Below are 13,155 nucleotides of genomic sequence, written 5' to 3'. Positions count from 1 at the left end.
CTATCTAACTGAAAATTTGTATCCTTTGACCAACATCTGCCCCAACAGCCTCCCTCCCAAGCCCCTGATAACCACCATTCTACTCTCTGCTTCTATGAGTTCCTCTTTTTGATTCCAGATATAAGTGAGGTCATGCAGTATTTGTCTTTCTGTGCCTGCCTTATTTCCCTTAACATAATGTTCTCCAAGTTCATCCATGTTGTTGCAAATGATAAAATTTATTTCTATTTTTAGGCTGAATAGTATTCTATTCTGTTTATATACCACACTTTCTTTATCCATTCATTTGTTCATGGACACTTACATTGATTCTCTATCTTGGCTATTGTGAATAATACTGCATTGAACATATTATTTACCTATTTTTTTATTTCTGTAACTGTGTCTTAAAATATTTCAGTATAGGGCCAGGCATGGTGGCTCATACCTGTAATCCCAGCATTTTGGGAGGCCAAGATGGGAGGATCAATTGAAACCAGGAGTTCGAGGTTACACTGAGCTATGATCACACCACTGCATTTCAGCCTGGGTGACAAATGGAGAGCCTGTCTCTTAAAAAAACTTCCAGTATATTCAGCTAGGCATGGTGACACTTACCTGAAGTCCCAGCTACTCCAAAGGCTGAGGCGGGAGGATTGCTTGAGCTCAGAAGTTCAAATCCACCCTGGGCACCATAGTGAGACCCTGTCTCTAAAAAAAAAAAATAAATAAATATATATATATATGTATATACACACACATATATATACACACACACATACATATATATGTGTATATATATACACACACATATATACATATGTATATATTTATTTCAATATTTCAAGTATGTTCGTTTAAATGTTGCTACCTGCTTGTTCTATTATCTGAATTTTTCAGTATGTGGTATTTATTTTGTATGTGTGTCTGCTGACTTTTTAACATCATTTTCCCATGTATTTTTTAATCTGATATATTAAGCTCATTAAGGCTTTATCTGTGGAAATATCACATGAACTTTATCGAGGATAAGTCCCTTAAGAAACAAGTGTCCCTAGGTTATTGTAGCAGGAAAATTTATAGGTTATTTAATTCTCTATATTGGTAATGAAATTGAAACTTCATTTTTAGTACTGATCGGTTAACACTTTTATTTTCATACTAAGATCTCTCAGTGAAAGCTACTCATAGTCATTGTTTCAAACATCTCTATAATTATAGACTGTGTTGATCTATTAAAATTCCTAGGCTTTGTTCTTCTGAATATCAGAAATACTTAAGTAGGGCTTATCCAGTACTTGGAATATTGCAAAAGTTTATAGCTTTCATTCACCATCTTTTGTGCTTGCTCTTCTCCTGAGATGGCAAAGTAAATAACTATTCATCATTGTGTGGAGACTACCTAATGTGAGCATATCACATAATATCTTGTGATATTTCTAATCCATTCTATTTTGGATACTGACATTTAAGAGTTAGGTAACTACTAATTTTTATCAGTTCACTTGTGCTTCTTGATTAAAATGAGTGAATAAGTAAGAAAATATGGAGCCAAGAAAATATAAGAATACTTGTCAGCAGTTTATGAAAATTCTAGGTCTAACCTCCCATCTGTCCAAATAATACACAGGTTTTAATACTGAAATTAAATCAATGTAATTAACTTATAAAATTATATAAAAGTAAACAGATCTAGTGTTTTAATTTCAATATGATAATTGCCTACAGCATGTGTGAAAGTAAAATCCTTGCAGGCATTAAAATATTTTGTCAAAATAGTTTGAAGAAATTATAAATTATAGCAAAGTCCAAGCACACAAATATTCTAAATAAAATGCCTCATAGGATTTTCATTCAAAAATATTGAGATTTGTATTCTCAATTCACTATATAGCGGCTTTGCAAAATTAAAAGTCACACATATACCATTTCGACATTAGTTTCTTCACAGTTACTTGTTGAAAATGATTTAAAATTTATTAGATTGTTATGAAAATTAAGTGATATAAGATATGCAAGACCCTAGTAGGGTACCTGGCTCAATATAGAGGAGCAAATTCAAGTAGAAAACCAGTGTAACTGAATTAAACAAAAGAAGCAGAATAGAATTTCTATGATCTCTTTTGAAATATGAAAGATGACCTTTCTCATAATGTACATTATTGAACACTTACAGTTGATTTTGTGGACACCGTTGCGCTGCCCAGATCCGCCTTCAGTAATAAAATGCTGATTACCTTAGCTCCTGGAGTGCTGTTGCTGATTGACAGCCCTCAAGCTGTCAAGCCCTCTTCAGTGGTTGCCTCGGTTGAGGCTTAAGAATTAACAGCCTCAGCCAAGGTCATCTGTCCATTCCAGATGGCTCACATCTAATGACTGATTTATGTACAAATATAAAGACCCATTCCTCTCATCCCCAACTCAGGACTCCACTGAAGATTCATCCCATCTACAGAACTCTCAATGGGTAGGCTGAGGCTTTCATTGAGACAGCATTGATGCTCAACTTCTCCCTCTGCCTTATCCCATTTCTGTCTCTTCCCTTCCACAATGTGGACCTCAAGAATACTCCCTAATAAACGTAATCTTCCAGTCACAGTTAGCTTCCTGAGGAATCCAATCTGCTACAGTGACACATACAACTTCCAACTATCATCTCATCAAATCATCACAAGGACCTTAGGCAAAAGTCACTACTATCATCCCCAGTAGAAAACTGAAATGTGATGAGGTTAAGTAACTTCCGCAGTGTCATGAAAATACTATCCAGGATTCAAATCTACCTTTCACACCAAACATAGTGAACTGTGTCAGTACCATGTATATGCTATCCCTACTTCTCTTTCGCTTATTAAGAGCCATCAAATGTCAGAGAGAATATAATATTTAAGTTTCTATCCTAGGGAAGCACTGTATTTCCAAATGAATAACTGTGCCATAGAAAATTCCTAAGACTAAGTCCTATGTTTGGCATAAACTAAATCAAAGCACAAACCAAAAAAGAAAAAAAAATATGTTTCCGTAAGATGCAATTATTATTAAATGTGTTACTCAGTTTATAAGTCATCAGTAACATTTGCATTCTACTCTATTAGGCCTCTCCCAGTTAGTACCAAAGTGGATCTTCAACATTTTGATGCTGAATTTGTTTTAATAACCTTTTTCCCAGTTATGATTTCTGACCAAAATAAAATCCTAGAATGTGAGAATGTCATGATACAAGTTGCATTTACAGTAGTTCTATTTGTTACCAGAGGCATTAGCAATCAGGAGAAAAATCTATCCTCATGAGTTTTGCCACTTAAATTTATAAAGGACAAGGTTCAGTTTATTTTCTAAAAGTCTAAAGTTTTGAGCTCTTTGCAAAGTGATACATAGACAATGAATTTCTTAACTTTTTCATTTTTAGATGTTCATTATATTCATTTCCCTTGGGCATTAAAATAGTTTCCATTACTTGGCCTGCTCATAATACTTTTCAAACTAAACTAATGTAATCATATTAAACTGTTTTTCTGAATGATGTAGCTGGTTAAGATACTCGTGAAAGCTTTGTTTAGCTGGAGTTAATAAAGTTTAAAATGTTAGTTAGCACTGGAACATGTACTCAATCAGAGACGAATATATAGGCAGCTGAACCTAAAGAGGAATAGGTCCTAAAAGCACAACATGGTGAGTTTAGTTGTTTAAGTATTTGAGGTCAATGCTCACCACCAAAGGTTTCCTCAATAACCTCATGGCAGGAGTCTGCATTTGGAAAATGGAATTCTTTCTCCAGAAAGTTTTACTATTTTTAGTCATTATATTAAAAGATGAGTAGGTTAATGGGTACTTACCCCTTTTGCCCTTTAAAGATTTCTGTTCTGAGAGAGCTTATAATCTCACTGGGAGTAGAATCTGTGTTTTGTACTTAATGTTTCTCACTACAGTTAACTCCCTGATGTGCACAGAATAGCTCCAATGTGCTGAATTCTTAGTGTGCCTTACAGAAAATAATCTCTGCAATACAACAACCCTGTAAGTATTATTCTCTTTTTCAAATAAGAAACCTGAGATTCAAAGAGCTTAAATGATTTATATCATCTATATTATGAAACATTCAATCACACTTCCTAACTTGAATTTATTGCACTTAATCTTGATTTACCAAGAAAAACATGATGTTATATGCATTTATATAATGCATATATTATCACACGTGCTTACACACAAAAAAACCAAGTACATTTCGTAGCCTATGAACAAACATAAGCTAACCTTTGCATCCACTCCTCATATGCTCCCTTATCATATTTATAAAGCACAATTTTTTCTTTCCTAAATTTTCCATACCTTCTTGTGCTTTTGTGTTTTTGCAAATGCTGTTTGCTCAGTGTATAATGTTTTGTCCTCACTTTGTTTGCCTACATCTTCTTATTTAAACTACAGCTTAAATATAACTATTTTTAGGAAGGCTTCCCTGTCATCTTCTTATTTCCCCTCAGATTATAACCTTCTTGAAGGCTATTATGTGTTTTATTTATCTTTGACATTTAACCTCAAGGATGGTGACCAGTACATAGTATGTGTTCAATAAATGCCAGATGCTTACTGTGTTTATTTCATAGGAATATGCATATAATTATATTTAAAAGTTATTGATTATTCTATAAACCTGCCAGAGTGGCAGAAATGAAAAACAACATACACACATTACTAAGTGTTGGTAAGGATGTGGAAAATAACGAGAACTGTCATTGACTGTTAATGGGAGTGTAAATCCATGCAACTCATTTTGGAAAACTAATGGGCAGTCTCTGTTAAATCCAAACATATGCTTACCCGATGAGTCAGAAAGTCTATTCCCATCTATAAACCCAACAGAAATGTGTTCATTTGTTCATTAAATGATACATATTAAAATGTTCATAACAACATTATTCATATTAGCTTAAAACTGGAAACTATCAAAATCTCCATAGACAGTAAAAAGAATAAACATATTCCAATATATTCAGCCAGTGTAGTGCTACGAAGCAAATAGTATTAATGGTCTTGAAGTACACTGAACAATTTTGGATCAAACTCACAAAATAAAGGTTAAGCAAAGGAAATCTGACACAAACTACACAGTATATGATTCTATTTCTACAAAAACTAATTTTTACTGTTAGAAGTCAGGAGAGTGGTTACTTAAGGAGTTGGGGAAAAGTCACAAGACTAGCTTCTGAGTTGCTTGTGATGTTATGTTTCCCGATCTGGGTATTGAAGTGTGCAAGTGGTGGAATTCATTTAGTTATATTCTCATGTTCACTTTTCAGAGACTGTATTATATTTAATATTAAAGAAATATTCCTTGTCTTTTGTTCAAACTCTCTGGCTTCTTAGTTTTATTATAAGTACCTTGTCAAGAACTGTGAAGAGTCTGAGATTTTACCCCACTTCAAGCTAACAAGTTAGCTTAAAATAGTGTCATAGATGTGGGCAGAAAACACTAGACTCCTAAATCATAGTCAAAAGACTTTATTACTAATGGCAATAGCAGTAGCCAAGTGTGTAGGTTCCCTGAGCCTGGGTTCCCACAGGGTGATAGGAAGAGGACCAGGTGAAGCCTGCACAGGCAGTGGATTGCATTAATAGGAAAGGAATCCTGAGTTTAAGAATACCATTTTTTTTTTATTCTAAGCAGTAAATATGCCTGTCCTTTGCTTCAGAAGGAGAAACTATTTCTATCTTCCAAGGACTTTTGCCATATAAACATCCTTGAAAAGATGGTGCAGAACAAAGGTGATCAGAGTTTTTGCTTTCAAGTTATACAGAAACACAAAAGACAAATAGGGAAGTGTCTCCCAGCCCTCTTTCTTCTTTGCTTATCTTTTAAATGTCAAATTTCCTCAGCCTCTCCCACCTCTGACCCTTATCTTAAACTACAGACATTTTTTTGAGCAATATCACCATTCTTCTAATCCAAAAAGCTTATATCAGTATTCAGTCCCCCATTTTGGGCATTTGTGTTACCTCTTCTCAAGAATTTAGCTGCTTTTTAAAAAGTTTTGGAGAAATACTTAGCACATTATAAGAAATTAACCCTACAAAATCTCATTTTCTTCTCTGGCTTCTTTTCTTCTTCTTTTCCTCTCCCACCATTCTCAACACCTAACATACACACATATACATATACTAAAGGAGAAACAGTGAGCACCTTTAGAAAGTTAGATGTTTTGATTTGTAAATCCAAAACCTCTGGCTATAAACACATGGGCCAACCTGGAGTCTGGAATTTTAGATCATTCCAGTTCACTTGCTGAACCAACAGAAAGAAATGTGAAGTTTATTAAATGACTTTTTCTTTCTCCTGCTGGTACCATCAAATAGGTATGATTGCCACGACATAATTATTGGGGGAGGGTGGAGAGGGAAAAGTAGAGGCCATAAAGTCATCAGCAAACCCCAGGAATCCCTTTACAGAGTAAAAGATATTTCTCACCTTTCTTGCTTTAATGATAGATGGCATATGAGAAAAACAAAATGACCATTTTATTTTCTCCTAAAGCCTCAAGCTTGGACATGTATATACATTTTTGGTAAAGAAATCTTGTTATTACAAGGAGGAAGAGGGAAACATCAATTCCCACCTTTCTCAGTCTTGGCCCACTATTAATTCACCTTGGATTTATATCTGGGAAAGTCATATTTCTTAGGCATGGAAAGGGGTAGGATGAGACAAATGCCATACAGCTGTTCACAAATGACTAGGAAGCTAGACAATGATGGCTAGAGGTTAAATGTCCAATTTTCCATCTAAGCCCTACTGGTTGCTGTGGTTGTCTGGGCAGGGAAGATGGAGCTGCTGGGGTTGAGGTGATATATCAGGATCTGGAGCACAGTATTTTTTTCTAAATGAAGGCACCATCAGGGCAAAAGTAACAGGCAAATCCATAGCTGATACAAGAGTATAAACATTTTCAAAATGTAGAAGTACATTTTGAGTAACATTGAGATGAAATAAGAACTTAGACTATTACAAAGAATAGAGACCACCACAAAAGGATGCTTATCTGTAAGAAATGCTGCCTTGAATTGAGTCTTTAGGCAAGTAATGAAAGCCCTAAACCATGCAGCTTTAGTGTAGAAGAGATTCATATGTTAAACATCACACAAATAAATATCTAACCCTGAATTTTGATAGTGCCATGAAGGAAATGTATGGAAAGGATAGAGTGAGTCAGATTTATTTTAGAGAGAAGTTTGGGAAAAATTCTCTAAAGAAGTGACATTTAACTTAAGATGTAGAAGAAAAGAAATTAGGTAGATGAAGGGCTAAAACCTGAGATGAGAAAAGAGTTTTCCAGAAAAAAAGATTTTTGGAGGATATGAAAAAAGATAGGCTGATATGAAACAAGAATAGAAGAAATAGAGAATTTAGGACTATATTTAAGACTAAATTTTCTTTCAAGTTAAATTGGAAATGATTGAAGAGTTTAGTGAAAAATGAAATAATATGATTTGAAATTTTAAAATATCACTTTGACCATTAGGTGGAGAATAGATCCATGAGGGTTGGATCAAAATTAAAAGTAAGGGTAAGAAAGGATTTTTTTAGAACATGTAAATGGTATCAACAGTGGGTAACAGGGGGGGGAACACTACTGTAATACTCAGAATTATCAAGTTATAAAACTGTAAAAAGGAGGAGACCTGAATAAGACAAAACTATGTTTTGAAAAGCAATAGTGTGGGTCACTATTAAAAATTAATCATTCAAATTCTAGAAATATGTAGGAAAATCTTGTGCAAGTTCTGATTTTCCTACTGAGGCATTCTACTCAACATACTAAAACTTTATTCACAGGTTATTGAGGAACTAAATTTTAGGATCTCCCCTTACAAAACTGTGACAGAATTCACCTAAAGAAAGAGGGAAATAGAAAGCTAACCTTTTAACTTATAGCTCTGAAGGAGTTGGTTCACTTTGTAACTGATGTATATTTCCAGAGAATAAAGAATTTCAAGATACCATTACACTGTGCTCAATGTTCTGTTGAGTTTTACAAGTTATAAAAGAGTATGTGTGAAAGGATCAAAATAAAATAAATATGCTTTAATGTATTTCCATTTAATACATTTTTGAAGTTCTAATAATCATATTTTCCTCCACACAATACAAAATAATAAGTAACAATGAACTTAAAAGAAAATATTAAGACTAAGGACCTGAGATTTAAATAGATGATCTTAGGCAAAGAGTCAGCTTATATAAATCACCATGAGAAGATTCAAGAAAACCAGAGCAAAAGAGATGAGTAAAACATCCCCCACTGATTGTCTTATTTAAGAGATTCTTAATGAAAGGGTGTGAATTAAAAAAACAATAGACACAACTGAAAAAAAAACAAGCTTTAAGGGGGCGATATAATATACTTCAAAAGATAACATAATCATGGCTGTCATACATGGACTTTTAAAATGCTTAATAACTTTAGTTGTGTTATATCTATACTATACTTCTTTCATCAAGTTTCCCCAGGCCTAGCCTGAGAAAACAGGAACTTGAAAAATTGTGAAGAGTAGGCAAAACTGATTTTCAGCATGCCCTACTGTATCAGTTACCTATTACTATGACATGCTATATACACAAAAATATATGACACAAAATCTTGGTCACATACAACATTATGCATTGAATTCTTAGGTATCAATGGATAAGCTGGGGGTCATCTAATCCAGGCTGGGCTTGGATGAAGCAGCTCTTCTCCACATATCTCTACTCCCTCTTGTTGAATTGACACACTAGCTCAGGGATATTCTCAAGACAATGGCAGAAACACAAGACTGTAAGCATAAAAACACAAGGCCCTCCAAGAGCAAAGCTCAAACACGGCATGCTACCACTTTCACTGTGTTCTATTAGACAAAGCAAGTCACATGGACAAACTCAAAAAATCAAAGAATAGAACAATATACTCCACCTCTTAAATAGGGGGAGGCAAAGAGTAAGTAAATATTTACGAGCAATAATATAAGCTACCACAACCCCCTTTCTTCTTCTGCTTCCCTTCTGTTGGCCCCTTTCTTTAGCTCTGGAAGAAAAATCAGTTAGTAAGAGAATGAATCACAATATAAGTGACTTGATGTACTATCTCTTGAAGAAATATTTACATTTTGAAAAAGGAATATAGTACAAGCATAATCACTGATGGTGCCATTTCAGATTTCTCCTGGGAGCTGTATTTTGGGAGAGGGCCTTTATAGGTGATTGTATATTAGACCAGAGGCAGATCAGCCCTGAACACCAGGAAAGGTTTTTTCCTTCTTCCCTATTTTCAATATAATTCTGGATTATATTATTTAAATGAGCTTTCTGTTTTTTCTCTTTCTCCTTCAGTAACATTCTGACTCTTCTGCAACCACAGGAGCAAATCAAATGATGTGCTCACCACAATTGACAAGCCACCAACTTATTAGGCTTTACTGGCCTAGTGAACTGTTGGTATTTTGTAAGAGAAAACCATAACATGATAATTATAAAATAATCCAAAACCCAGCCTACTGAAACTGAAACATTATCATTTTCATTTGTATTCTTTATTAGCTATGAGGATTCAAATTTCCAAAGCCTTTTTGGGCTTTTAACACACACACCAAACCCACAAACAGCTGCAAACTGCCATGAATGCTATTTTACATTAAATGGAGTATCAAAGATAAATAATTTTTTTTCATTTGGACAATTTATTTTTTAAGTCACACATACAAAACTTCCCAAAGTACTACCAAATACATAAATATATCCAGTATTAAACTATTCTTTAAGAACCTTTCAAGATTCTGTATCCCCTGCTAGTTCCCCACTGGCTCCTGCCATGTACACATTTTTCCATAAGACTTACCTCCACACCACCACCTGCCAGAAAGATACAAATGCACATCCTCTTACTGACTGTCAGATCTCATTATATTTTTTAAAACAATTCCCTTATACAATCTGTATTTTACAAATGTGGAGTACCAGGACTGTGAAAGAATGAATAACTTATCCAGAGTTTATATACCTAGTAGCTTACAGCAACAGATTGCAATAAATTCTTCCTAGGAGAAAGGAGACAGTAATGGTAATTATTGTATAGGTAGTGGAATAACCACCACAATAATAGTAATAATCATAGCTAAATTTTATTAGCGCTATTCTTTGTAAGGCAAAAGGGTAAACTCTCCAAATAAATTGTGGGTTTTTTCCTCACAACTATTCTGTGATTTATGCTTTATTATTATCTTATTTTCTTAATGAGAAAATAGGCACAGAACACTCAAGTAACTGCTAACTTTGAACTCAGAATATGAACTCTTATCAACTATGTTCTAGAATCATGTGTCACATCAGGTCTATGCATGGTGATGGATCAGAAATCAAGTGAAAGACCAGAACCCCATCTGCTGACCCCAGACCACACATTTGGGCCACATTGCCACTGGTTGAGACTACTTTATTTACTAACATGTAGTGAAAGAAGTTTAAAGAGGAAGTTATCAGATATGAAAAGTAAGCCCAAGACATAAAAAATCAAAACATCAGGAGTTAATCCCCAGGGAGAAAAATACAACATGAGCTTTCTCATCATTTTGCATATTAGGCAGGGATGGAGTCCAGGGTATGGAAATCCCAGAGCGAGTGACCGTATCAGGCTGGAGAGGACAAAAGGGCAGATCCTGACATCTGGTACCTGGATTTTGCCCATTCCTCTCTCTCTCGGGACTCATGGGAACATATAAAACCTTGACATCCTAGACACAACCATAGCAACTGGAAATTGTCTGGGAAACCAAACTTGGAAGCTTGGTTTATTAATCTTGCTGCCTATAAAGCAACAAAGAAAAAAAAATCACATAAAAATACATAAGAAAAAAAAAAGGAAAGCTGAATACTGGAGTCAGTACAATGAGGATAGTAAATCCAGGACAGAGTGTTATAGGATTAAATTCCAGCCCTGCTATGGACTAATAGAAATCTTTGATCTGGTCATTTACACTTCCAGAGCCTCAGTTTCCAGATCTTTAAGATGAAGGCAGGGAGAGGTGGAGGATAATCAAATGTCATTCAGTTTTCTTTCCAGCATTAAAGTTCTATTTTTCATGTTTTGAAAAGTTTCCAGAATTTCTGAAGAAAAATAATTTATTTATTTCTCATACTTAATTAAAACCAGACATAAAAATGAGCTACTATATCCTTATAGGTATGCAGCTCCACATTTTGTCACATTTTTTAAGTCATGCAACAATTGAAAGAGACACTTTCAGCTGAGTTTTATGCTAGGACTTTTGACTCTTGCCATATATATACTAGGACCTTCTGTAGAGGTAGAAGCACTTAGAATTTCCTCAAATGAATTGTGTTATTTCAAAGGGTATAAATTCAGAGTTTAAAACACGTAATTGTGTGATGATAAAAAGAAACCTTTGCCTTTTTGTTATTTGCATTATTTATTTTTAAACATGAACAGTCCATTATTTTTTCCTACTACATTTTTTCTCCACATTACCTAAGATTTCTCTGTCTTGTAAGATGAGCAAACACTATAATCAGTTTTCTTCAGGCTTGAAATTGCCAGTGCTACAAGAAGATGGCACTTTCCTTCCAAATCCTTGCTTCAGTTATTTGTCATGAAAAATTACTTTTGGGGGCTGAAATTTCTTGCTTGCTCTTTTCCCAGAAGTGAATTATTTTAAGGAATTTAACTAAAATACATCCAGATAAGGTTTATGTGCTTGCCATATGTCATTTTAAATAAGAACACCTCCTCCCATTTCTTTTGTGTTACGTAGATGAGCAAAATTTAAATTTCAAATTATTAGGCACTTACTATTTTCATTAAAATAAAAAAACATGTTTTTCCTTTTTTCCTTTAATTTTCTATGAATTTCTCCTTCCTCAGTGTGTGCATCTTTTTGAAACTAGTCCAACACTAAGTTTGTTGACAATGTGAGGAGCAGATAATACTATTTCCTGGTGCTGTGCAACATTTGAGAAAAAGCTCAGAAAAGTGGTTCCGTAGAAATTGTGTATCACCAAGTTTCATAGTTTTTTCTTTGCAGTTGAAAAAAAGAGAGATGGATACTGCCAAACTTCAATTTGTATTTTCTGTATTATACCCACTGATACTATATGAGCACAATATTCCTCATAGCAATTAGTCATGAACACAAACTTGCACAATGTTTTAAAACACTTCCCAATCCTCTGGGAACCATAACATACACTGAATTTAGAAACAGAAATTCCCTTTATTGTTATAACTTGCAAGTCTCCTACACAGAGTCATTTTTACACCTTTTAAAAAAGTAATCTGCACTTTTTTTCTTGTGTAGTTGCAAGAGAAAAATAAAATTAATACTAAGAAAATATGCATGCTTTCTGGAATGTAAGATAGAAAAAAAACTACAAAGGACTTAAATAAATTATTTTTATTATACATTATTGGTACTGTGAACTAAGTATATGTTCTCCCATTTATAACCATAATACCAGGTTATCTAATGAACCTGTTTTATTTAAGTAAAACTCAAAATCATAGAAATTTAGAGTGTCAGAGCTGGAAGGAACATTGAGCCTAAATTTCTCATCTTATTAATGAGGAAACTGAGGCTTAGACTGGTTAAATGAATTGTTCCAGGGCCCACTGGTACTTGAAAATTTGCATTCAAATCATGAAGTTCTTACTCAAGTGAAGCTATGGTGCAAATCTTCTGAAAAAGGATATACACATTTCACAATATATTAAATATTAAACCTATATAAACTCAAGGTAAACACATAGCAATATACTTGATCATGATTGAGGGAATCGATTTGTTCTTAATTTAAATAATTTTATTCTGTAATTTCTTTGTCTTTTAGAACCCAATGCAAGATTTATTTATCCAATGCTTATTAAGCATTTTCTAAGTACCTGGCTGTGTTCCAGACAACAGAGACAAACAAGATGAGTGTTATTCGTTATACTCAAGTATGTAAATGGATTTAGCTTGAATTATTGATTTCCATTTTTTTGAAAATCATTTACATTCTTTTTCCATTTCACCTTCTGAAAATTTTAAATTTTCTTTATTAGACTCAAGTTACTCACTGCAACATGTAAGGGATCATTAGTATTAACAGGTACACCAATAGTATGTTTATTTAAGGCAAAAAATGAAATTTAG

This window comes from Eulemur rufifrons, chromosome 30, assembly GCF_041146395.1.
Source record: "Eulemur rufifrons isolate Redbay chromosome 30, OSU_ERuf_1, whole genome shotgun sequence".
Taxonomy (NCBI): Eukaryota; Metazoa; Chordata; class Mammalia; order Primates; family Lemuridae; genus Eulemur; species Eulemur rufifrons.
Note: the sequence above shows the minus strand (reverse complement) of the source record.